This window comes from Genypterus blacodes, unplaced genomic scaffold (assembly GCF_046128005.1).
Source record: "Genypterus blacodes isolate CSIRO-AG114 ecotype Tasmania unplaced genomic scaffold, CSIRO-AGI_Gbla_v1 ptg000015l_1, whole genome shotgun sequence".
NCBI classification, from domain to species: domain Eukaryota; kingdom Metazoa; phylum Chordata; class Actinopteri; order Ophidiiformes; family Ophidiidae; genus Genypterus; species Genypterus blacodes.
In genome coordinates, this window is record NW_027466829.1 from 1,845,174 (window position 1) to 1,871,973 (window position 26,800).

The 26,800-nt window shown below is 44.0% G+C and overlaps 1 protein-coding gene across 7 annotated transcripts in view; it reads left to right on the top strand.

The window, feature by feature from the left end:
- The first annotated feature begins 18,219 nt into the window (after window positions 1-18,219).
- Window positions 18,220-26,800, top strand: part of mical3a (microtubule associated monooxygenase, calponin and LIM domain containing 3a) — a 51,065-nt gene continuing 42,484 nt past the window's right edge. For all 7 annotated transcript variants that reach the window (XM_076171138.1, XM_076171090.1, XM_076171098.1 and 4 more), the window contains exon 1: window positions 18,220-18,364. The gene's annotated coding sequence lies outside the window, so the exon portion shown is untranslated. The remainder of the gene's footprint in view (window positions 18,365-26,800) is intronic.

The window sequence follows — 26,800 nt, forward strand, 5'->3', positions numbered from 1 at the left end:
TGTTGTAGGTTTACACACACACACGTTCGCCCCCCTGCTGTGTGTTGTGAAGTCCCAGCACATGGACGGACTTGTATCAGACACTTGCTCACCTCTAATCCCATCACAGGAAGCTAAAGCCACTGAGTGATGCAGCTCAATGCTCAGCAAATCTCCTGAACTCTGCTGAGCACCACAGGATGCTGCTCCTCGGGAAGTATCAACACACGCACGCACGCACGCACACACACACACACACACACACACTCAACAGTGAAGACATAATCAGAGCACTACACAACCTGTACTGGATGGAAACATGATCAAAGTGTCTCTCTCTCTCTCTCTCTCTCTCTCTCTCTCTCTCTCTCTCTCTCTCTCTCTCTCTCTCTCAGCAGTCGTGACATATTTGAGAGCAAATCAGAGTCGATCCTCACTGATATTCTTCAATAACAAGCTTTCATTTCACGGCAGCTTTAATCTGTCACTTATTGATTCATTAATCACTGGAACTTTGCATTCCAAACATGTGCTCTGCTGCTCTCTCTCCTCTCCCTTCTCTCCTGCAGGGTATATAAGTGTCCCATCCTCTCTGTCTCCTTGTGAGGTCTGAACCTCTCCTCCAGCCTTTAATCCTGTCTGTGCGCTGTCCCGTCGCAGCTCAGCAGCTTGTCAGTCTCGCCCCGGCCCAAGCGGCACAAGAGCAGATGCAGGGAGTTAATCTGGATCATGATGGTTAATTACGGCCCGGGTGTCCTGTGAGGAGGGAGGGGGGAGGAGGAGGAGGAGGCGGAGGGTGGTCTGGGGAAGCTCTGAGGGGAGCAGAGGTGCAAGCGTCCACCAAAGGGAGGAGTTCACTTGGCTGTTCTACCCACTGACCTTGGAGAAAACTGAGGGAGGGAGGAGGGAAACAGAGAGAGAGAGAGAGAGAGAGAGCGAGAGAGAGAGAGCAGAGCAGATTCCGGCAACAGCACACTGACAGAGTTCCAGCACTGCAGCTCCCTCTGAGTGCAGCCACTCATGCAGCCACGTATGACTGACAGCCGGAAAGACAGGACAGTAGGAGGAGACGAGAAGTGAGGGACAAAGCCTTTGAGAGATGACTCTGGCTCTGTCACAGGGAAGGACACACACACAATACAGCCTTGTGAGTAGACTGCTATCCGCTGTGTGATTTGACTGGGACCTTGTGTGTGTGTGTGTGTGTGTGTGTGTGTGTGTAGTTATTGCTGTGATGTGTGTGTTGGTATGGATGTAATGGGAGTCACAGCTCAGGAATGTATGGATGCAGTAAGGAGAGAGGTATGTTTCTCAACTGGAGCAGCACAGGCGTCTTTCTACGCCCTGTTTCTGTATTCAGGGTGTTGCCATGGCGAATATGTTTACTTTCCATTGTATGTTGTGTGATTGCGCCCATGCATTAGTTGTTTTAGACTTGTGTGTCCATGTATGCTTCCTTTATTCGTGTGCGGATGTTTGCAGAGACATTCCGGGTTGTGCGACGCCAATGAATGAAGCTTTACTGTAGTTTCCGGGTTGTGATGACATCACTGAGACGCCAGTCCTCACCCTCTGTGTTTACCACTATAGCTTTTTGTTAAATTATGCAACAGCTTGCATGCAGCATTTAGACAGCAACCAGAGCTGCTGTGTGTGTGAAGCAGTCGCAGCAGTACAGTGTGTATAATCATGACACTGCAGCAGGAAGATGTTTACAGGACACTTTGCAGCATCCAGCTACGGGCCGGAGCAACACACACAAAGTCACTGTCAGCCAGAGATGTCACTGTTTCCCACTTTCACCGCCTGACTCGAGTGAATATGCTGAGTTTATGGTGCGTAGAGGAATGCTGAGGTCAAGAGCAAAAACTGCATTATTTCACACATCCACCCCTCCTCCTCCTCCTCCTTCTCCTCTTCCTCCTGCTCTCCCATCATCATCATCTCTCCCTCTCCACCGGCCCCCCTGGTGCAGGTTATCTTTGCTGTGTAAGTGGGTCGTTTTCCTGTTTCTCCGTCTGACAAATGGCGTCAGGGAACATTCAAGAGGGGAAATGCATGCGGGGGCGTCCACAAAGGTCGATTCCTTAACTCATCTGAGTCCGTAGAGTAAGTTAGTGTGTGTGTGTGTGTGTGTGTGCACCAGCATGACACAATAGAGGAGAAACATGGATCCCTGCTGATGTGTGTTTTCACAACAGATGAACAGCAGTGAAGGTTAGAGAAGGAGAAAGCCAAACTGAGGCTCACTGTGGTCACATCAGGTAACTTCTGCTTACACAAACTCTTGGATACGGTTGTCAAGGTCATGGTGCAGGTTGTTTCTGTCCCTGTCCCTCCCTCCCTGGCTCTCTCCCTCTCCCTCCCTCCCTCCCCACCAGGCTCTACTGTATCACAGTACAGAGTGTCATATTGTCCGCCACAGTGCTGTGCAGCGCTGAGTAGGAGTCAGCTCTCATGTGATGTTCAAGGGGGAGGTGAATAGCTGTCATTCATAGGCGGTGCCCGTTTGCTCGGCAGCTGCCCTCCGATCTGACTTCACACACTGATCCTGCCGGTCAGCTGCTCCGGGTTTTCTCCCACAGGCAAACTGTTGTCCCCTCGTCCAGAGAGGTCGGGGCATCAACTGTGATTAGCACGCCTGATAAAAAGACTGTGGAGAGGGGATGGTGTGTGATCAATGGGATTCCTCTGTCGTCACGATGTGGCAGGAAGCACAGGTTCATAAATCATCACTTACTTTGGGATAATCACCTTGAGTTCACTGTTCAAGATCAATATGCTCGTTCCTGTTTTCAGCTCCATTTGTCCCGTAAACTTCCCCAAACCTGACCCAAATGTTTCAAACTAGGTGATGAAGTGGAGAATATGTAACTGGCGCACTGCATCCAGTAGCAGAGTTGTTCTGTGTAACTTTGTAAAGTCACACTCTGCTGTAAATCACTGCTGATCTGCTGACAGCTTTAATCTGCTGCTGCACTGCTGCAAAGCACAGATGCTGGATGTGTGCAGGACAGTCAGCAGCAGCAACAGCGGCAGACTGCAGCCCTGGCAGGACCTGTGTGTGTGTGTGTGTGTGTGTGTGTGTGTGTGTGTGTGTGTGTGTGTGTGTGTGTGTGTGTGTGTGTGTGTGCAGCAGAGATGGTGATCAGGATTTACAGTGGAAGTCATTGGGAAAGACGATCTCATGTGTATCAACAACAGTATTGCCTCAGTCAGCGAGTCAGCGTTTCTCAAACTGTGGTTCTTTGAATGCCTCATGCCTCATGGTGGTCGTCCAGATGACTGTGAAAATCATTAGTCCACGCATTCAGTATTCCAACCTAACCTTTCTATTCTGTTTAATCTCAGTACAGCACAGATGAATGTTGTTGTTGTTGTTATTCCTCCTAGTCGTTGTCTTGTTGGTGAGGAGATACTCAGATGTTTTGGTTGGGATTTATGAGGACTTAGATTGGAAAGGATGTGGAAATCGTGTGTGTTTTTTACCGGTTATGAGAATGGAGTAAATGAGAAAGAGCACTTAGAAATATGACATGTTTTGATGTGTTTGTATACTCTTAACACTCATAAAGCTTCAGGTTTGTTGTTGTTTTGCCTGTGAAGTCTCCAGATGATAATCAGTTATTAATCCTGTTAACACATTACTTCACTAATGCCTTTGTTTTGTCCAGCAGATGGACCCTGTTTGGGGTAATTAGCCTATCTGGACTGTTATTGGTAGATCAGTGTCAGTATTTTTAGTAGATAAGCTTGCATTGTGGTCTGGAACGTTGCTTTTACAAGCTCAGAGCCCAAACAATGTAGTTTTGCTAAATCTGGTGGAACTAAGTGAAGGGACTTTTCCAGCCAGGGCAGTAAGATTAGAGCTGTGACTAAACATCGCTCCATAAATAATTTCACAACTGCAATGTGTGTATCTGATGGCAGCTATCTATGGAAACCACAGGGGCCGCAGAGTTTTGGAGAATCGTTGCCATGAACGTTGCAGGGAGTCGACGATGAGAGATGGTCAGAAACATTCTTGGCATCTTTCTCTTCATCTCTTTTTTTTTTTGTTCTTCCTCAGACGACTCCCTCTCCATGCTAAACAAATGCGCTCCCCACAACACTCCATTGTAATAGAAAGATTGGACGTCTCAGTCGAGATTCATTATCGTCACGCTGCACGGGAACAAAGTGCATAATGGCTCGGGTGCAGGCAGAGTTTAGAAAGATTCCGTCCGGTTTTGTTGCTGGCGTTTGCTTCTATGTTCATCCTGGTGCTGGGAGTCGGAGCTCAGCGAACCTCTCCAGCAGATATCAGTGTAAAGCAAATGAAACAGTGAGACGTGAACATTCTTCCTCATTGCTGTCAACAGCCAGAGTCGAGTCCAGACCACCACACACACACACACACACACACACACCCACACACACACACACACAGTGCATCAAACTAAAACTTTTCTTCATTGCAACAGCATCCATAAAGTCCTACTAATACAAGAATAGATGTTTCCATGGCACCATCAGTAACCTTGACGCTCCAGGGCCTTTGAGCTGCAGCTGCTCCACTTTCATCCATGCGCAGTGATAAATGTCTAAAAAATTGAAACGCATTCAGGTTCTCAAAACGTCAAAAATGGAAGCTGGCCCTTTAAGAATAATAGTGGCGTAACCTTTAATTATGAGCTCAGCGTTTGTTATATGGCACAGGAAACATATGGGTGCCATATGATTATCTGATTACACCGCTGACTCCTGTATCTGCTTTCTGCTCAGATAGAAAAGATCCAGAGGCATATCTGTTACACGATAAGAAGTCAGAACAATGAAACTAACTTTGAAAACAGCCATGATATCAACATACAAAACCCCAAAAGATGCTGAGTTTTGTCCCCCTGACACACACAAACACACACACACACACACACACACACACACACACACACACACACACACACACACACACGCACACATCTGTTGTAGTTTAGATGGCAGCCGTGACTGTTGTGCTGTTCTGCGTTGTTTGCCTTGTTCCACTAAACGTGTCTTAGTCAGATGTGTTGTCTCTTGACCCCGTGTCCTCTGAGTGTCGTCTCTTCGCTTTAACCTGTTTCAGATGTGGGGGGCGAGGAAGAGGACGGAGCGTTCAGAGTAGATGGAGGAATGCAGGGTTTGGATTCGGTGAGGATGTGGGATCTGTCGGCATTGTTAAGTAATGAAACTACAGAAAAAATTACGTGTTCATTATTATGTACTTTATATGAGTGTGTGTGTGTGTGTGTGTGTGTGTGTGTGTGTGTGTGTGTGCATGACAGGCTTCCAGTGCTTCCAGAGGAGATGAAGGAGGTCTAAGAAGGTGTGAGTTACTTGCTTCAACACATACACAGACCCAGAAGTGTCGGCATGGGGTCAGACACCGGGTCAAAAACTCTTAAATAGACACGACACACATTCATACGTGCAGATTCTGTCCACACACATGCATGCAGGGGGGGATAGAGTAACCAAACTGGACTTATCTCAGCTCTTTAGAGCAGCTGTCCCGCCTGGTTCTGCTCTCCAATCCCACCAGGCTCAGCTTTCACACAGATGGGGTGTCAGTCACACAACCATCAAACATACGTCCTGTGTTTCTAGTAATGTGTGTGAAAGAGATCAACCTATAACTGACAGATTAGTTATAATAAAGCCAGACAAGAAGAGAACATACATACATTTGAAAGTGATCAGACTTTTGAAGAATCCCCCCCACATCTAACGAGACGGACTCCCCCAATTTAGATCAATATAGGTGGTTTGAAACAAAGTTGGATTTATACTGGAGTTTATGTGGTAAGCAGGTTCAGAACGGTTGATCTTGGACGGCTTGAAAGGTTTGAGTTTGAGGCTTTCGTACCTCTTGGCCTTTGAATGCAACATGATAGACGTCACTGTCAGTCTTTGACACCCCATTTAGCTTTGTACTGTCATTCCTCTTGAGTTGTCTGTCTCTTGTGTCTCGTCTTTCCCTTGACGAAGTGATTCTTCCACATTAACTGGACGTTTTCATCACAACATCATCACACAGCAATCTTGTAACCTAGAAACCATCCCAACTCCCACAACGGTCTATTTGAAGATGGTGTATACTGGAAGATATTCAGAAAGTCCCAGTGTGTTGGATTAAATGATGTGGATCTGACAGCAGTGGGGGATTCCAGCTGGGCGCTCATGCGGGTTCAACACCTGAGAGACAGAGGAGGACACGGAACAGAGGAGCTTATGTCAGGAATGAGCCGATTCCTTAAACCACCTGAGCTCTGGGTGCTGCTGCCAACCTGCCACATGGATTGTGGGAATCTTCTTGGCCTCAAATGCATTCTCTGTCTCGCGTGTGTGGTTGAGTTGTCTTGTTTTTTCCTCACCGAGGGAGAACGGGTTCACTTCAGGATACGCCGTTTAGCCGTGTATGGTGAGACTTCATCCCAGACCTGGTATTATACGCCAGGCAGCAGCGAGACCCGCGCAGCCACAGCGCCCGATAAAAACAGCCACACGGAGACGAGCCGCTGACAGGGCCGCTGTCCGAGGGTGCGTGGTTACCATGGTGACTCCCGAGGTCACGCCACAATAAGGCTGACTACGGGGACTTGAAGTCGCCCATCCTCCTGCCCTGCTCCCCTCGCTGGGAGAAAATTATGGGATGCCTGCTCTGTCTGAGATGAGTGTTGTTCTTTTGGGTGACAGCCAACATGTATACAAGACGTTTGCAGTGTAATTATGGTTCCTGTGTATTTCATCTCGCTATGTGCCAAAGTAACCTTGGTTTGATTGCTAAAGTACAACACGTTATAACTTCAACTCAAGGGAAACTGTTACTGTGATGTTATTTAGTTTTCTCTGTGGACCGACATGTACAGTGAAGGCTGGGATGACTTAATGGTTGTAGAACTTCTTACAAAGGTCGACCTTTCACCAGACGTTATCATAACAACCTTTCCTCTCCTCTCTGAATGATGAGCCCTATGGATCACGGGGGGGAAACAAAGACATGAGGTCACAGATCGGAGCTGATGTCATGATGAGCATTGTGGGCTGAATAGAATACACACACACATACTACACACACACACACACGAGCTGAAACAAACAGTCTGAATGGCAATTAAGTCCTGGCAGGCATGCAGACAGACTGAGTGTGCTGTCAAGCACACATACACACACATATTCACTGGTGCCACACCAGACAGACTGGAACTTAGCAGACAATTTCCCTTTAAACTATTTTTCCAGTTTATGGAGGCAGTTGAGATTAGCCATAGTTAATACTTTGACACATTTGTAAGTTTTGGTGAAGGAGGACTACACCAGATTTTCACATCAGATTCAGTTTACTGCTCTTGATTGCGCTGTGCAAAGTCAGGGGCACTGACCTCTGTGACATCACAGGAGTTACAAGATAGAACTTTGATTTTGGGTGAATTGACTTTATAAAAAGCTTTAATTTTTTTTTACTTTGACGAGCACAAGAGGACAAGTCGGTGATTTCCCTTCAATTTGCCTTGATTGACTCATTTGTGTCTGATTGCAGAGTCAGAATTCACTTTTTAAAAGTATGCAAAAGCACAAATGAGTCAATACGATTCAACACCCCATAATGACTCATTATCCCCAAACGGCAATTCTGGTTCGGTCAATCACAGCATTTAATCCCCATTAAATCAGCAGTTGTGTTTTTTATTTGCATTAGCAAATTTCAGTAGTGGGAGACAAGAATGCACCCAAGCACCCCCATAATGACATCATGAATTATGTCGCAGTGCACATGGATACAGCCATCATAGTAATGACATCATGAATGAGACGAAAAACATTCAAATTCCAAAGAGAAACCATACAGCATGTAGCATAACCATGCAGCATAGAGAAGAAGAAGCCACCGTCACTGCCGGTTAGAAGTATCACATGAGTTTCGCTTTCAAATCTGGTGAGAATGTCAACGTTATCAAATTGCTAACATTGCTAACATTAGTTGTTATGTTTTGTTATGTTTTACAGGATTGGTGGGTTTGATCCCAGTAAGAGGGGTTGTTGAGACTCTTGAGTGTTGTGTGAAAGCAGCCTGACATGGGCACAGACTACGTTCTGGCCTTGGCACTATTTGTGTATACGGGATCATTGCAGAGAACCGAATGTTCAAGAGGCCCAGCAGATCAAAGTATTATTTCATACCTTTCATGGCCAACATGAAAAGCCGGCATGATATACACACACAGTGAGGTCATCCCTCCACTGTGGGATTATCAGAATAGCTGGACTCTGACGTGATCTTCTTTTGTCTTTTACTGTAACTGAAACATTCTCTGCAGATCTGGTTTTCATTTCTCAATTAAACCCATTTAGCTGTGGTGACGTTTGCAGTTGTGTTCAGGTACTTGCACAACCTTTTGACTCTATAGATTGTTTCATTATCAGTTTTATTAGTGCTGTAACGCTGCAACCACAGATCACAACCACAATGAAATAACTCAAATAGCATCATCAATCACCATTTCAATCTATTCCATTATTGAGAGCAAGAGGCTGGGATCAAACCAGGGTCTGGGTCAGGACAGTCGGAGTCTGAGATCTTCTGTGATTTAATGTAATTCATTGTTGTGACTCCATGTCATGGAGTGACAAAGAGGAGCAAACAACGGAACAAAAACTGTTTTGTTCATTCAGAAGAGAAGGAATGCAATTGTTGTTTCTCCCTTTGATGGGATTTCTGTTCTCAACTTTTGCCTGGTGTCATGTTGATTGTAACACGTGGTCTACTGTATGTAGATGATGAGTCTTCCTCTGCTTTCGCGATGGCCGTGTTTGTTTTTCATGATCATAAGTGACACTGTATCGTCGCAGCAATACGTATCGCTCCATGAGACGACAACAGCATTTATGTGAAGTTTGTATCAACACAAAGCTACACAGCCCGACTCCTCAGTGTGTGTGTGCGTGTGTTTAGGTGAAGAGGAGGAGTCTGGCTCCCTGTTCTGTCAGGCTTTGTGTCCTGGTAGTTCTTTACAAGCCCTCTTTGTGCCAGCCTCAGATCACATGTCACAATATTTGAACAGCTGCAGACGATAGTTGTGTGTTTGCTCTTTTCTATCAGAGCAGAGGGCAGAGATCTGCTTCGATAAGATGGAGTGTGAGAATTCAGAAAGTTGGGAGAGCTGAAAGAGAGAGAGAAAATAGACATTGTTACCTTTTCATCATCCCTTGTTGACAGAATACTACACTGCATTCCAGTACATTCCAATACACAAAAGTACTACAACTGACAATACAGGATTTATAATTAGGTGACACCTGAGGTTCAGTCCTTAATTATACTCCATTTTACTTTATGTGGTATTTTTAACTAATAACTGAACCCTCCATCAACCCTACACTCTCAGATAATTGACTCAAAGTCTTACGGCGCCCAGCATGACATTTCTTCAATACAACTCAGAGGAATCTGAGATAGGAAGTCATCAATACAGAAAGTAATAGGGGCCAAATTCCAGCTTTAATCTGTGAACCGTTTCGAGCTAATCAGAGTTTTATTTACGCCCTGGTTGTGTGTGTTTGTCATTGAGCAAGACAAATCCTATTCCGATTATGTTGATTCTGCACATCTACATATTTGAATGTGAAAGAGTTTATGCATCTGTGTGTGCATGTGTTTCATGATACTCATTGTTAAGAAAGGGGGGTGTTTGGTTTCTGTCCTTGAGCTGTGTTTGTGCTACTTAACACGGCTGTCAGGTTCACAAATCGACTGAAGCCGTGACCTCTGACTGTTGTGGGATCACTGAGTCAACACTGGCTGATATGCGGAAGTCTGCAAAGTTTTTGGTTACAGGTTACAAAATTGCAAACGTGTCAGTGTGGCCGCTCAGGATGCACGGTGACGGTGTGGCCTGTGCTCTGAGGTCACTGTGAACGCTGCAGCTGAGCTCTGCGTCGTCCCCGCCTGTAATAAAGAGAACAGCTTTGCTCAGGCTTGTGTTTACTGACTGCTAATTACAGATAGCACTCACTGGTGAGGACCTGGATCAAGCTCATAGGAACAGAGTGTTTTCATACTCAAGACAGACAGGGACAAGGAATGAGGGAGGAAGAGACTGCATGCAAAAGAGAGAATAGCAAAGAGCACCTTGGCAGAGCAGGACACAATTAGAATTCTGGTCTGAAGCACACAGTTTGTTCACTGGAGTCAGTAGTTCACATGATTAGCAGACAGCTCCACTGCAGCGCCCCTGCTAGGCTTGGCAGCTGGTACAATTATATACCAAACACACTTGATGGAGCAATGTGCAGCATTCTACTTATGAATCATACATTCCCTCAAGCGACACAGGTGGGACTGCTGACTTTATCACACAATTAGACCGGTGATAAATAAGATAACTGCATTTTCTAATGAGGTTAACATTCAGTTTATGCTCTATGCAAACAGACTGGGGGTCGCCGTTCCACAGGACAGTGACTTTCACATATGATGTGTGTGTGTGTGTGTGTGTGTGTGTGTGTGTGTGTGTGTGTGTGTGTGTGTGTGTGTGTGTGTACACCCGTGTGTGTGTGTGTTTTGAACATAAGGAATGGCCTGAGGAAGGGAAGTGAACCATCAAGTAAACATTCATGCTTGTTCAGCGTATAACCTTGTGGTTTAATGCGACTAATGCCATGGATTTACATGCAATACCCATTTCCATGCTCTGCCGTGTCTGGCATGTTTTTACTCTACACGCATATGAACTTCAGCCATGCCGGCTTGATTGTTGATCCTATCAAATTAAGTTTATGTTATACTGGGATCGCTGCCTGTGTTGTAAGGAGCAACCAATATGAGGAAGGTAGTAATTTTCTCTCAACCTTAGCAACCATTAGACTTTGACTTACTGGACAGGCTTCATAGTCTTGCCTCCATTTCTGCTGACTCCCATGAATTCCCTGCATGTGGGTGTAAAGACATCATGTGCAACTGGGAACAGAGCTTTAGGGTTTGTAGAATCACAAATTGTGCAATGTGTATGCATATTGTTACGCATATGTATATGAACAAAGCTGAAAAGGGAATTAGATAACTTTTGTAATATTTTATCTTTCTATATGGTTTGTTGCATTCACATCGGTCTCTGCCATGTTTTGTATGTACACACTGTATGTACACACTGTATGTACACACTGTATGTACACACTGTATGTACACACTGTATGTTCACATGCATTTGTACTGTAATGGTGTATATTGCAGTGCAATTTTCTACCAAATCATGCTGTCCTCCCACCTACAAATGTGACAAACCCCGAAATGTCTCAGCCAACAGGGCACTGGAACAGCAAGAATATCAGGTTGTCATGGGAACTGATGTGTTTAAAGCCTTGTCTGAACCAGTAATAGAAGATGTACTGATATAAAGCTGAATGACAGGCAGGGATGTTTTTCCTCAAATGTAAGGTAAATAAAACTGCATTATAAATTCAAACACACAGTAACTTGGTGGCTGAGGAGCATCTGTATGTTACAAAATCTGATTTCGTATTGATTTGTTCTAATAGAAAACCAGACATGCACTCAGACAATGGCCATTAACATCCTAGCATGCGTCGGCATACATACAGGGACAAACCTCCATTAATCCCACTAAGACCACTCAAGACACGCAGTACAGTACATGCATGCGTGTGTTAGTGTGTGTGTGTCTCAGAGATGCTCTTTATTAATTCAGTGTTTTTCCATCATGTCTATGTAAGTATAGCTTAGGTTCACCAGCTGTGACTAAGACAGTTAAGGCACATACAGCCATTCTTAGGCCAGGAGTGACTCTGCTATTGAGGATCATGGAGGGGTCAGGGATAGAGGGTCAGGGATAGAGGGTCAGGCCCATGCCCTTTGACCCTTTTAGCTTTGAGGAAAGGTTATATTTAAGGCCTATGATGCTATTCATTCATGGACACGCGATCCACAGCCGTGTGAGAGAGATGGGTCCACCCTGACCACTGCTGCTGTTCCAGTCCTCACACAGCCTCGGTCTGAGGTCTCCTAAACACATACAGTTAAATTTAGACTGACTCAGACTGACCACAGACACAGCAAGACCTCCAGAAATCCAAGATTCTTGTCCTCTCTTTCCACTGCCTCTGTCGGTCCAAATGTTTTCATTTAGTAGGTTTTGTTCATTGTCTTTGACTTCTCTGTTTGATGTTCCCCTCTCCTCCTCCTCCTCCTCCGCGTCTCCATCTGTCCTCCTACCTGTCCTGCTCTGGGGCAGCTGACTGGAGCTGATTTATGTCTATGTTTTCACAGGGTTAGTCCTCATCACTCTGGAGGAAATTAAATGTTGAGGTTGTAGCACTGGCAGGATTCATGCTGCCTAAATTACTGATGTGATTCTGGGAAGACCTTTTTCCAATCTCTCTTTGTTTGTATTCGTTTTGCTCATCTCTGGGCTAAAACAAATACCTGCCATATAAAAGTAAGAGAACAATTAACTTGCATCGTGCTTTGATCCACTGATGTCTCTCCCATGCCTTATTTTTTCAATAATGACTAAGCAGTTAAAGACCTGGAGAAACTCACGGTAACCCGTAGCGACATGACCTCAAAACTCCTGCTAAAAACGGCGTTGACATTTAAATCCAGAATTGCTGGTTGCAATTTGGTCCTGCAAAATAGAACAGGCTATTGCCCAGTTTAGTGCTATCTGTGTAAGTGCAGTGGGCCATTGTGCTCAAAGAGTGCAAAAGGGAGCTTATAATTAGCAAACCAGGCAACTTTGTCTGTGGCTCTGGCTCCTTTGTATGGACTGAGGAGAGAGAACTTTTTGGTAAGTGTCGACACAGCTATAAACAAGCTGATCCACTTCTATCTCCCATGCTGTGCACACTGAGTGAATGTTTCATTTTGATGGTGCTTTCTCTTTAAGGCCCCAACCTTACAGGCCAACACTTATTCCCATATTCCTGATTCCAAGCACTAACTTTTTAAGGTGACAAGTACATAAAGCTTGTGCCTTTGCTGCAGTTGTAGCTACTGTCCTTGTGTCCTTCCCTCTGTAGCCCAGTGCTGTGTGCCCATTGGGCCGTGACCGGGCACTGATGGCAGGCCATGAACATGATGAGGTCACCTCCTAGTATCACTGCTGCCATCATCGCCTCCACCCATTCATTCTCACAGGAGGAGACAGGGATCGGCTTGATGGATGTGTGATGCAGCCAATGACAGCAGCCTTGATGTGCATTATTCACTGTGACATCAGTGAGGATGAAGCTTGTCATTGGCTTTAATGGGAACGCTTCACTGAAACCACATTAAGGAGACAACTTGTGGCTTCAGGAATGCTTTCTTTGAATTCCGTTGGAGTAAATGTTTGTGTGGAGCATGAATAACGCTTTTGTGTGAAAAGTTTCTGCTTGGTCTAGAGAAGCAAATAGCCTTTGAGGCAGCGTTGCATGTTTTATTAATAATCCTCATATTCCCACTCAGCGGTTGTAGTGTTAGAAGAAACCTCACTGCATAATACATAGGCCTGGGCACCATGTTTGAGCTACATGTCTGATTCAAACAGACAGCATTTGTACCAGATGGGGGACAAGAGAACAACCAAGAACAAATCAAATGGCGTCCTGTGAAAAAGAAATCAATTTATTTTAGAGCAAATTAGCAAATTAAGCTTTAGAACCCAATAGAAACAAAATCAAATAATTATTTTTTTTTTTTATCAAATTAAATGAAATGTTTAAATTAAATTAAATTAAATTAGTCAGGATTACTCTGTGAGATAAATTGTGTAAATAAATAAATAAATAAATAAATAAATAAATAAATAAAAAGGATAAACCCAGATGGCTGCCGGTTTAATCTACTGTAACTGTTGTGGATTACTGATATAATTCTATAAAAAATAAAACATTTACTCAAATAAGAACTCCTATCTCTGGCAAAATCGGACCAATCCCATAATATTACACAACATTCCAGACAACTGAGGAGCTTATCAGGATCATAGTGACTCGTGATCATTTAGAACAAGTGTGAACTTTAATTGCCTCCATGAACACAGTATACCTTTTTCCTCTGTCACTCATCAGCTCAGTGGTGCTTTCATGCTGTTGTACTTGTGCGAGGCTTCAGCTCTGTAAAATGCTTGTAAAATGTATCGCAGCAGGCTCTTGTCGTTATGTAATTATGGCACTGATGCCGTTTAGCACATGCCAATGGTGCTCTATGCGTTTTGCTCCTTTAGTGGATTTGTTATCAGCAATTTTGAATAGCCAGTGTGTTTTTGTAGATAGCAAACACAGCCTTTGTCTTGCATTGTGTGTGATGATGTTGCATCATGACCCTGTGTGTATGTCTGTAATTTATGTGATCTTACTTTTCTTTGTTTGGATTCAATTGTTGTCTTAACATGCGGCATAGCATATCACACACAGTCCCTCTGTCGTAGCTTTACATCTACTGTATCTGTCTTCTGCAGCACTAGAAATAGCCTCAGCTGCCCTGTGCTGTGCAGGGCCAGCGGGTCAAGCTGCCACATATGGAAGCTGTGCTATGTCTTATAACAGTTATGTTATTTCTGTACCTTGGCCCCTGGCATTTTAGTCTGCTGGAGCACATTTTAGTGGATGGCTCACAGCAGTATCGCAGTGAAAAACAGCTGAGCCTCAGTCTGTGCCTGAGCCACAGCCTGAGCCTGACAAGTCCGATTTGCAAGCCAGAAATCCTGTCAGTCAGTCAGCCAGAGAGACACTAAGACAGTCAGTCAAGCCAGTCAGGTCGAATTGGTACATCCTCAACCCCACCTTGAAAAAATGCCCATTGTGTCTGTGTGTGCTTCCAGGCAGCCTGAGTGAAGATCCCCCCCATCTGTGAACCCGTGGGTGTGTGACATCATCCATCCACCCGCCCTCCCTCCCTCCCTTCCCCGTCTATCTCCACCCTCCTCACTGCCAGCGTATGACCAATCAGCACCCAGAGAGATCCAATCACGTGAGAATCCCCCCCAGTCCTGGTTTCCATGACGACGAGCGCTGGTCCAGGCAGCATCTTGCTGTGGTGAGAAGGGAGGGGGAAGAAGAAGGCGGGGAGGAGAGGCAGAGACAGAGGGGGAAAGGGAGGGAGAAAATAGGAAGAGAGCAAATCCTGTTCGGAGGAACATTTTGGCGCTTCAGCTCCTGCCTGTCTTCCCTCTGTGCAGTAAGTACTCCGCCTCTATCCTCCTCTTTCATCATTATTATCCAATCAACATTTGTTGCAATCCCTTTCTTACCTGCGTCCGATAATATGATACGGCAGATTTGTCTTTGAAGATTTGAGGAATGTTGTGTATTTTCTTTGTTATGTTGGGAATGTGTCCCGCCTGCCTCACCTTAGGTAGACAGTCTATTGTCTGCACCCATCAGTCAGCTTCCTCTGATCCTCCGTGAATAAGTGATGACAAACCTCACAGGGTAAAAGAGAGGCGTGGTGGAAACCAAGGTGCTCTGTACAAATTAGAGGCCGTTTCATAACACGCCGAAACTCTCCCTGTCATGTATTGTGAGCACTGTTGAGCCAGGGAGCGCGTCTTTGTACTCCAAACTCCTAATCTCCTATCAGTCTGTTTTCCTTCGTGTCTACTCTTCCAGTCTTTCCTCTCATTTTCACACGTTTGGACTCAGTTGACATACCGTGTCCCCCTGAGGGTTGTTTAATTAGCAAATTTGTGCAAATCCCAACTAGGTCAGCTTGTTCTGTTTGGAGACCTCCATGTGGAATGTTCTTGTGGTGGTGGAAACAGTTTTGCAGCAGGAGTGCAACTGAGTCAAAACCTTGTTGTTTTACCTTGGCAGAGTTTTGACAACTCATATTAATATTACTATATCATGAGATATGAATAGCCATGATGCTTTGTTAATGGTTTTATTTTTAATTACATAAGAGACAGTGATTTCTTTACATTGATATGGAATAGCAGGGATGTCTTCTTATTTATCAACCCTGTGCCTAAAGGAAACATATACTTAACAAGTTTAAAGGTAACAGCATTAAGGATACCTTGTTGTGCCTTTTATCTTACGAGACATTAGAGCGCTGTAATGCACTTAGACAGTTATGCAGCAGTACAGAGCTCCAATTCTCCGCTCCACAGGAAGAAGTTAGAGAGCTAATGTTTTTTCCACCGCCCTGAAAGAAAGCATTACTAAGCCTTTTTAAAAACGGAAGAATGTATATGGCCTTGAGCTCATAATCCACCGTATAGCTTATCCTCATAACATGCGTTTAATAGAGGAAATGGTAATTTGCTATTGAAGTAATGACTATTTAGTCTCCTCTGGAAGACACTGATGCTGCACCGGGCTGCATTGTACTTATACTTGAAGGAAAATGACCGTTTGACTCTTGAACCAAAGCTGCACAACATTTCCATTTTTAGTGTCTGACATTATATCTGGCCTTCATGCCTCCAGCTCACTTCTTATGTTTCCACCATTGCTATTAAATAATATTTACAGTCATTTCTTCAATAGATATTTTGCATGACATGGCATCAAGTCTTATGTGGGTTGTTGAATGGACAACATGCTGTAGACTGACTCAGAAGAAGGGAAAATGGCTGTTCTGACGTAAACATATTGTTGTAGCTTTCACCTATCTCGATCTGCAGTTCAACACGTATCTTTGTAGGGCATCACAAGTGGGTCTCACAAAGCAGACATGCATATCTGTCCCCTGACAGGAGGTGACAGGAAAGGTCCGCCTCACCGGTTGCTTGCAAGGAAGACAGACTTAGTAATGTGCAGAAGGCTGATATCGGCACAAGGGTTCCTCCTTTGAGCAAACATAACACCACAAACTGTGTTCCCTGCAGATGCTCACTCAGCAAGACTATTGAACATTCTGTAGAAACTATGTGACACGTGTTATCTGAGGTAGTTGCACAGTGAGGCTGTGTGTTTGCAAGCTTGCGCTCACATTGTTGGCAGCGGCGCATTTGAAGCTGCAACGGCTTTCATAGCTGAATGGGTCTTATTAAAGGCGTGCATGTAATTGACCTTTCATTTAAAAATGCCAACGCACTTGAGATAATCATTAGAGATTATTATTATATGCTATTGTGAATAAAGACTATAGATTTACATTCTGGTTTGCTGGGTTGTTTAAGTGTCTTGGTTTGTGCGCTGATTCAGACAGAATAAACCAGTCGTTGAGTGACAATGCATGTTTCTGTCTGTGGGCAGCAGCCAAAGACTCGCTACTGTTTTCCATATGACATTTTTTCATGTGAAAGTATTATGTGAAGCTTATAATTTTCCCAACTCATAATCACAAGAGGTTTTTCACAAAGGCCAACTTCAGCTCCTCTAAAACCACTGCATTGATGTCTACACTTTGTTAGAGAACAAACATGTGGGCATAGAAATTCAAATTCAAATGACGTGTCTCCATAAAACAAACCAGACACTTGTTGACACACACAACAGACTCACTCAAAGCTGAGGAATAACCCCTTACTGTGTCTTTGTACTTGATTTCAGGCGCCATAAAGCTGCTAGATGTAACAAATCAATGGGCCCATTGCATTATTCTGACAACTCTGCAGTGGAAATCATGTTTGGAATGTACTGGTTGTGTTTAGCTGAGGGGATGAAAGAGTCATATTTTATACTGAGACTGGAATTTCTGACCATTTATTTAAAATACTGTATGCTTGGTGGCGAGGGCAAACTCTTACCTTTTCAAATAGACACTTCAGCTGTTGTATAGTTGCCAAAAGTGTAAACCAAGTTTCCCCCCTTTCAGAACGTGTGACTATTAATTTTAATAGACGTCATATCTCAGTAATTCAGACTTTTTATTCAAGTAACACTTCTCATCTCGGTCATAATGTCCCAGTGTTATTATTTCTGACTCCATGTGAAGGCAACACTCCTGCGGCGTCACGTTGGAAGAGACCAATCGGATTAAATTTTGTTAAAACACACGGACTCACTTTAAGGAGTCACGGGGGTTTCTCTGTTTATCTTGTCCAAACATTCCAGTCATAAGCCAAATAAAACATCGAATTGTACCATTTCACCAGGGCGTCGTTTACTGTACACTTGGATTACCATAAATAATACTAAAATGAGCAATATGTCAATGTCTGAGCTACGCATATTATTTATAGACCTGATGTCGCCCCCTCCTTGCTGTCCACATGGTTTGGCCCGATCCCTCTCTGTCAGTTTCAAGTTGCGCCTTCTCCTCCGCTCTGGCTGCCTGCTTGCTCGCTGTGACTACAAGTCTTCGCTCAAAGAATACACCGGGAATGCTGTAATGTTTTAGGAGGGAATTTACATCTGCGTTAGGTGATGGATTTAACCCCGCGACACATGGATTAATTATTAACAATCAGGATTTTCTAAGGTAAGGAGAGATTTTCGCCCCGATCGTTTGGAAATCGGTGTATTGTTTGTTTTGTACCCTTGGATCCGTGGACTGCACCTCTGCTGCACGTTTGGCAATGTCACGCTTTGCTGGGTTTCACAGAGCAAGTAACGATTTAACGGCGTGATCTGGCATTCAATTTTGACATTTATATGTGTGTGTGTAACGCCCCGTTTTGAATGCAATTTAGCGTTAAATCTTACAAGGGGGGTCCAACCTCTGGAATGCTGCGGATGGTGACACGATTCCCTCCTCGTTAGGGACACGTGAGACAGGATGACATGCAGCATCATTTTGAACAATTAAACACTCAAAAGCTAAGCAAATAAAAAACAAATCAGTGCATTTACGTCATTTGTCGCTTAATACTACAATTCAAACAGTGATTCATTCAATATCTGTAAGGCAATCCGACACAGTTTCCCAGCTGAAATAAAAGCGCGACCATGACAGATTCTTTATTTACACCCCAGCAGCGTTTTGAATCTTAGAAACCTCATCTTGTTTTCACGCTCTTGGCTATGTATGAATGATGCATAATGGATTCAAAGGCGAGTAAACGCCACCAGCCATGCTGTTGGTGCATAAGTGTGTGTTGTGCTGCGGTGTTTATGGTGGTGCACAGCAACAGGAGCCTTTCACGATGTCAGGTGAAGTTATGCTCGTCGTCCTTTTATTCTATCTTGTCTTGTGACGTCTTGTCCTCTTGGTCATTAACAACGATCCTGTATGTGTTGACCCACAATGGACCACACATTAGCACACAATGGGAGTGTTCAGGTCCTGGTAGGCATTCTCCCCGGACAGACTCTAATCCTGATTGGTAGATTTGTTTTTTTATTGATAACTGATTTGGAAATTGTATTCCTGATAGAGATTCCAGACTTTGTTTTGCGGTCCAGTTAAGCTCTGTGTTTTATCATAAGTCACAGTTCTCCTCCCATGAGCTGAGGATGTGGAGCAGCAGATCAGGAGGAGGAGGAGGAAGATGTTTGTTGCTGGCTGACTCAGCATAAATATACAGATTACTGGTGATGGCTCCTGTCTGGCTGTGTGTTATGAAGCTGGGTCAGAGCTTTTAGCCTCTAGTGTACAGCGTCCTCCTGCAAATGCATCCCACATCCATGCATTGTCCTCCATCTCTACCATTAGAATAACCTAGAACTTCACAACTTTCTAAGCAGAAATGATTAAACCAACATAGTATAGTTGAGCAATCTCAACAGCTGTACTCTGTCATGAAGAGTCTGGCCAAGTCTTTTGTCCCACCCTAACGTGCGGTTTGAAGCAGAGAGAATTGGTGTTTACGGGGGAAAGGCATGGTGGTGCATTGTGTATCCACGGGGAGAAAAGCAGATACGTAGAGCGGATTAGATGACGCATCGAAGCAGACTGTGTCCGTATACTTTCTGTCAGGGGGGAAAGTGAGCTCCAGTCGAACTCTGACAGCCCCCCAAAACCCCCCACCCCCTATTTCCCAACTCAGTGCCATAGGTTTGACAACATCAGAGGATGACAGGGCAGAAGGAAGGAAGTCATCGAAAGCCAGCTCCAGCTGTGTCACGAACAGCTGTATGTAGCCCAGCTGTCAGATTTTTTGCCCTGAGGTCTGTTGCTGTGATTGATGCGTCAGAAGCATGCTGGCCTCAGTTGCTGTCAAACCGACGTCAGCACACGTAATGGTCCAGGTTTGGTCGGCTGTATGATCCTAAAAGGAGAGACGGCGGTAACCAGATGCTCACTGAACTGTTGTTAAATATTGGATGTTTGCGTTCTCCAACATTCAATCGTTCATTCAATCTTTCACATATTTTCTTTCCTAAATAAGGTTAATCCTCCCAGTCATGAATGGAAATTGGTGCTTTTGATAAAGGGATAAAAATAACAATAGAGTTTTGAACTAAACAACTAGATGCATCACCATTAAGGTAATTATGTTAAAGCTGTATAGTCATTCCTAATGTACATCATAAAGCTTTGAGGTCCTGTAACAGCATGTTCTACTCTGTAGCTATGGCATCAGATCTGGCAACATTCTCCATCGTCGCCCCTACATAGAATTTAGCAATGCAGTATTAAACGGAATCTGGGTATGGAGATCTAATAGCAAAAGCTTTGGCTGAAGTTGTGCATGACTTTCAAGTAAATCACCCCAGTCAGATCGCTGCGCTGGTTTCTCTCAGCTCTGGATTAAAGACTTAACGTCTTGGCGGGCCTTTTCTACCTTGTAGGTCAGAAGTGGGTCAGTATGACAAATGCATTCCAGAGGCTGGTGAAATGAGGCTGTTATTATGACAGTCAGGTGACCTTTGAACACTACTGCACAGCTACACACTGTTACGTTATGCCCTTGTGTGTGTGTGGTGAGACTGCATATATGCATGTCAAAATGCAGGTGCACACAAAGATTTTCTTGGAAATTCTATAGAAGCGCCGAACATTAGTCGCCACCCTGAGGGATTCCTGAATTACTTATTATTCGTGATATTGCACATGACTCATGTGTATTCCATGGAAAGCTCCCTTGTGATATCAGATTCTAAGTGATTGCAGGTTAATGACCTTGTAAAATGGAGCTGACTACACTGCAAACCAGTTCATGATGCATTCTGCCTTCTAATAGGAACCTTGTATTGAATTTACGTCATTATTTGGTCACAGATGGTTCAGCCATGCTTTTCAATCTAACGTAATTGCCTTTTCGGAAAGACTCCAGGGACTGATATCAGTCATATGACCTCAAATGGATAAAGAGCTTTTTCCCTTAAATCGAGGTGTTTGCTGCCTTTTGTCATACATGCTTACTCTGCAGATTACATGACTTCATCACATTTGTCCCTGTTGTCTCTCCATCTGTTTGCACTCACTTCTGGCACAGATGCTTGGTGGTTACTAAATCACATGGTGGCTGGATGTTCTTTGGACGTTGTGCTGCACTGATTAAGATTGAATTTACACCATATCGTATCTGTGAACTGTTGTATTAATACTAGACCGTAATTAATTAGATAATGATGCGTCTTCCCCTGCTACCTATGCCGACACACGGAGATTAAAAATGACCTCTGGAATGACCATCATTACTCACTGCCAAGCTGGAATGCACAACTTCACCAGACAGTTCAAGTTAAAAGTCTGTTCTACATAGTAATGGATCCTCACCTGTTTAAGTCTAAACTCTCAAGACTCTACATGATTTATAAACCATGTCTGTACTCTTTAAAGTCTAGAGAGCAATGACACCCAGGGGTGTTCTCAAGCAGCAGTTTGATGTGGCCTGATAGATTGAGGCCAAGGTGTAACCAGTCAGGATTCCGAAATCTGCATTCGCTTGAGTTTCTCCGGCTAACAGCTTGTCCTTCTTAGCTGTCAGGCCTCAGGAAGCGTCTTTGCAGCTGCTGTGCCAATAGCACATAACCTTCGTCTCAAGTCGGGCCCTTTCACTTCAATAAACCCTTCATGCCTCTAGACACAATCCTATTTCACGTTCACTCTCTGGCTGTGTGTGAGGGAACCTGGCGGGTCTTGTTCTCTTCTTATCTGGACAAGAGGCAAATTCCAATCCCGATGGAGAAGCAGGTCCCCTAAGTGTTTTTTCTAAGAGGAAAGTAAATACAAACTTGAATCAGACTTCCCCTTTTGTACATTTTCCCCGTTAGGATGTGGCTTCGTCTGTCAGTTACTGGAAGCAAACACCTGGACACTTTTACTCTATTGGCTGTAACAACCTGGGAATCTCATCAAAACATGCACCAAGGACGATAGACAAATAGATTTATAAATAGGTTTGTCTGTTAGGAGGGATTAGGTGAGACCATGGCTGTAATTCATAAAGCAGAGAGCCAGATTTAACATGTCACCTCAAACATAGAAGTAAAGCTTCCTTTTCATATTTGTCATATTCACTTTGCTTTTGCAGCGGAGGAACCGCTTTGAAGCTTGTGTGTCCTATAGATGCATCGGCTCAGTAACATGCTGGTTTACACTTTTTAATATCAGCCAAACTTTGTGAATGAGCGTAAATTATTGTGGTGGATTTGACATGGTTTCCTTTTCCTTCCTCCTCATCTGCTTAATTATCATTGGGTGATAATAATAATCAACAGATTCTACAGTAGTTGGCTGAACCAGGTTCTGAACTGCATGTTGATAAGGGGATTCATCTTAAAATGCTGTTCTTAAACCTGATTACAAGTTGATTACATCATTGGAGTGACGTATAGAAAATTCCGTGCAAGTGGCACCAGGGATTGATGTTTTTAATAGAAGGCACTTTATTTGATACTTTCACTAGATAGGAAAGAAAAGGGATTGTCACTGTCATCAATGGGTTAACATATACTGTATGTTTATATAGAAAATATATTTATGGTTCTTGTAAATGAATATGTAGGGATTTGGAGTAGCTGTTATTTTAATAGTAATGAAAGGTTTTTGTCGTGATTGCTTCAAAGGAATCAGAAGTGAGGTAAACCTTATACCATTGTCAAGTTCTTTAAATTCTCATGCAGGAGTTAATCTGTTTAACCGGCCCATCATATTATTTGGCCGTCTACCGCTCCTTGTTGTGTGGGATTACAGTGCAATTTAGGAGGAAGTGGTGTCCACCATTCTCCTGTAAAGCTATCAGCAAGTATCAGTTGTGCTCGTGTGTGGGGGGTGTATGGTTACTTCCTTTCTGGATCAGCCAGGACATTCAGACTGGAAGCCCCGTATTCATCTGATCCTGACTGTTTTAATCTATTTAGTGGATCTGGAACGCTGCAGACAAAATGACATTTGGACTCGGAAGGATCTCATTTGGATTTTACGGGAGATTCTTCTCTGGCATGTGACGGCACAACATTGTCCAGTCCAGATTGTCTTATCTGAATTACTGACTCACACAAATGGCTGCTTATCATGATGACAAACAACATAGGTGTGGTTGAAGTGTAAAGTGGAAACTGCCGATCATAGAAAGGGATGGAGGAGTGAACCAAACTCGGACAATAAAACTGAACTATCTTAGAGACTACAAAGCCATTTCAATCAGCATTGCAACTGCTGTTGGTCTAGACTGTATTAAAGATTAAAGCCTAGCGACTTCTGAAGTATGCACTCACTGGCTGAACCTCATACCAAGCAGGGTAGGACTTGCTCAGTTTACTTTCATCCTATTAGGTGTCCTGATCTGCACTCTGGTAGTCGGTTCTATGAGAATGTAACCCACTCCAGTGCAGTGGACCCTCTGGGTGGTTATGTTCCTGCAGTCTGGCTGTCACGTGTCTGCTTTGGGATGGTTAGACCTTAACCGAAGGTCATTGCGTCTGCAGCAATTGTCATTCTTAAAGCAGAGGATGGACGGCGACTCGGACTGTCAATTCCCTCATGTCCACTGTTTGTTTACCATCTGATCTGCTCAAAGCTGTGCCCACGCACTGGGATTAGAGAAACCAAGTGTGGATCTCACAGGATTAGTGTTTACGCTGGTTGTGTGTCACTGTTGAATGTCCTACGATGGCTTTACCAAGCTGCCATTTCATTCTTTGTTCCTATAGAAATATTCTGATCCTGAAAATAAGAAAAACTTTTGGAGCCATTAGCATAATTGCAGTTTAATCTCTCTACAGGAGCACCCTGGGACAGTAGAGAGTAGAGTAGGAAAATCACAAACTCAAGCCCACCCTTTCAGGTCAATCATAGCACGGAATCACGAAATGTGACGGCGTAGTGGGAGTATTAGCTCACTTCTCGCTCTATCTTTGGTATTGTTGAGTCTGCCTGACTGTTGCATTCAGCAGCCATCCAAAGAGTCTGGAATTTTGGCCGTTTGCTGAGGCTCTTTGCAGTTAAAACATTCGCTTTGTAATTAATATGGGGTAGCGAGGAGCGCTAAAACAACAACCAGGGTTGTACTGTATTTTCCCATGATCCTCCAGAATAAGAAACATACTGTGGTTTCGCCTTAATGTACTCTGTGTGTGATGTCGTAAGGAGGTGCTAAGGTTCATGTAGCCCAGCTGTATATGTTCCTGTCTATCATCCTTTGTGTCTTAGCCCAAAAAGAGGCAGTGTAATCGCTCTTAATGTGTTTGCTTTGTCACGTAAAAACAGACTCGCTGAAATGTCTCGCGTTGAATGATTTCCTGTCTCTATTTCTGGTTTCTTGATTGTTTATAAGTGGTTGATAATGTAGCAAGCTGTGATCATCTTATTTCTGCCGTTCTGGCTGTCGCTCCCTCGTCTCTCATGGCCTCCCTTCCATACTAAGCCTTGGAAACTAGTGTGTGTTGACTGTGTCTGCCTACTGGTCTCATATTACATTTCCCTGGGAAGGATAGTGTGAGTAATGCCTCCGTCGCACTGCAAACTCGTGTGTGCTATGCAAATGGGTGAGATAGCCAAATGTCAAAATCTCTGGAGGTTTCTAGCCAAATACGTGGCTTTGAATGCACAGAAGGCCATTGATAAGAGTTCTTGCAGGAATAGTTTTCTTTTTCTTTATCAGTCTTGTGGTTCACTATATCTGTGGTTATATCACTGTGGCGACTGCTTCACTGTTGTTATGAAGAAGTCCATGAAGGTGGACCAAGTGCCACTAGAGCTGGAATATGAGAGGATTCCTAGATGAAATGGCAGTGGCAAGTGCTGGCAGGTATGTCTAATCCTCCATCTTTGACACCCAGGAACAAAGGTTTTGGGGGAAATCTTGGAGTTAAAACCCTCGCGTTAGTCTCGAATAATTCTGAGTTGCTTTGTTTTTGTGTTTTTTATTTGCCCTTTGTAACCAGTTCATTAGACATTCTCTCTACAACAGTTGGAATGTGTCCGATGTAGGCCAGTAAATTCTCAGATTCAGTGGAGCTTTTCACTTTGGGTAATTTCCTTAAGTTCCCTTTGCATCTGAACTAAGCAGACGAGAAGCTGTACTCGTGAATACACTTGATTTAGGTCTGGCAGATTGCATTTTAATGTATACATTACATTACGATCATTTGGCAGACGATTTTATCCAAAGCGACTTACATACCCTTCGCAGAGGGGGGAGCAATTGAGGGTTCGGTGCCTTGCTCAGGGCACCTCGGCAGGGGACTCGAACCGGCAACCCTCTGGTTCCCAAGCGGAAGCTCTACCCACTGAACTACTGCCTCCCTATATGTATATATATATGAAAAGGTCACTTGTTATGTTTCTTGTTTAGGTGTGTGTTGAGATCCGGTCCACTATACAGATTCCTAGTACACTTTACAGGTACCTTGAAGGGGCTCTATTTGTGGTATGGTGGGAGGAATTCAGTAAAAAGGCCATCGTGTTCTTGGATTATATGATCACCATCGTGGTTTGACAGGAACCACGAGAGAGAAGGCGATGTTGTACAAGCCACGAGCCGCGTTCAAGCCCAGGATGTCTGGTGTGCTGTGCTTCTTGGTTCACTGAACCTTAAACCACTGCAGAAGTGATGATTTGATTGGTTACATGATGTTTTTCCCAATGAAATAAGCGTTAATTTGTCAGGCAATTGTTCTGTGTGGTCTCTTAAATCGGCCAAGGTCAAATTCCTAGATTGTTGGCGCAGATTGTTGTGTTTTTGGGGAATCCAAATCAGCTGTGGGCACTAAAGAGAACGGTTCTGCGGCCTATTTGTCAGAAGCCGAAGTAAAGAAAAGCCAGATGGTATGGGGACGCTCTCTGCCAGAAGCAAGTCGAATTTCCGTCAACAAATACTTGTGTACTCTGTGAGCTGAGGCGTCGTGTGCTTGTGTGCCTTTTAATAGACGCACAACTGTCACCATGCTGCAGCAAACCATGAAGATGAATTACACACTTGTTACTGCTGGACTGTAAAGGCTTTTCAATGGCTAAAGACAGCAACACAGCTCTTCATCTGCTCTCTTGCATTTAGCCATGTCTTGCTTGTCTTGTTTGAGACCGACAGATCAGTGAACGTCCCGCTGAAGTATCCAAGATTGAGACGGTGAATCTGTGTCATCTGTACTTGCTGCCCTCTAACCCACAGATGGTCGATACAAATCACTAGCTGTGGTGATTTGTATTGAAGTTGTCAGATCTTCGATGCTTCAACGAGATTATGTCAATACAAAGACAGATGATGCACCAGTGATGTAATGAGCACTTTCAGACTGCCGAGAGAGGGACAGACGGAGAGGACACACGAGTCCAGCATCATGCATTTGTCAGCCAGCTTAGTGTGTTGATGTAACGGTCTCTGGAGGATTTCCACCAGCTGCAGGGTTTAGACTCGACACATGTAGGAAACATGAGGAAGGACGGAGAAGTAGGACTGCTCTCTTTATATATATGTGCTAGAGGGCAAAGTATAAATTTGACTGCACAGGTGTTCGTATGAAACTCATTTCTAAAGGGGATGTACACATATTTTACCTTCCTATTGTTAATTTTGGGCTCTGTTTA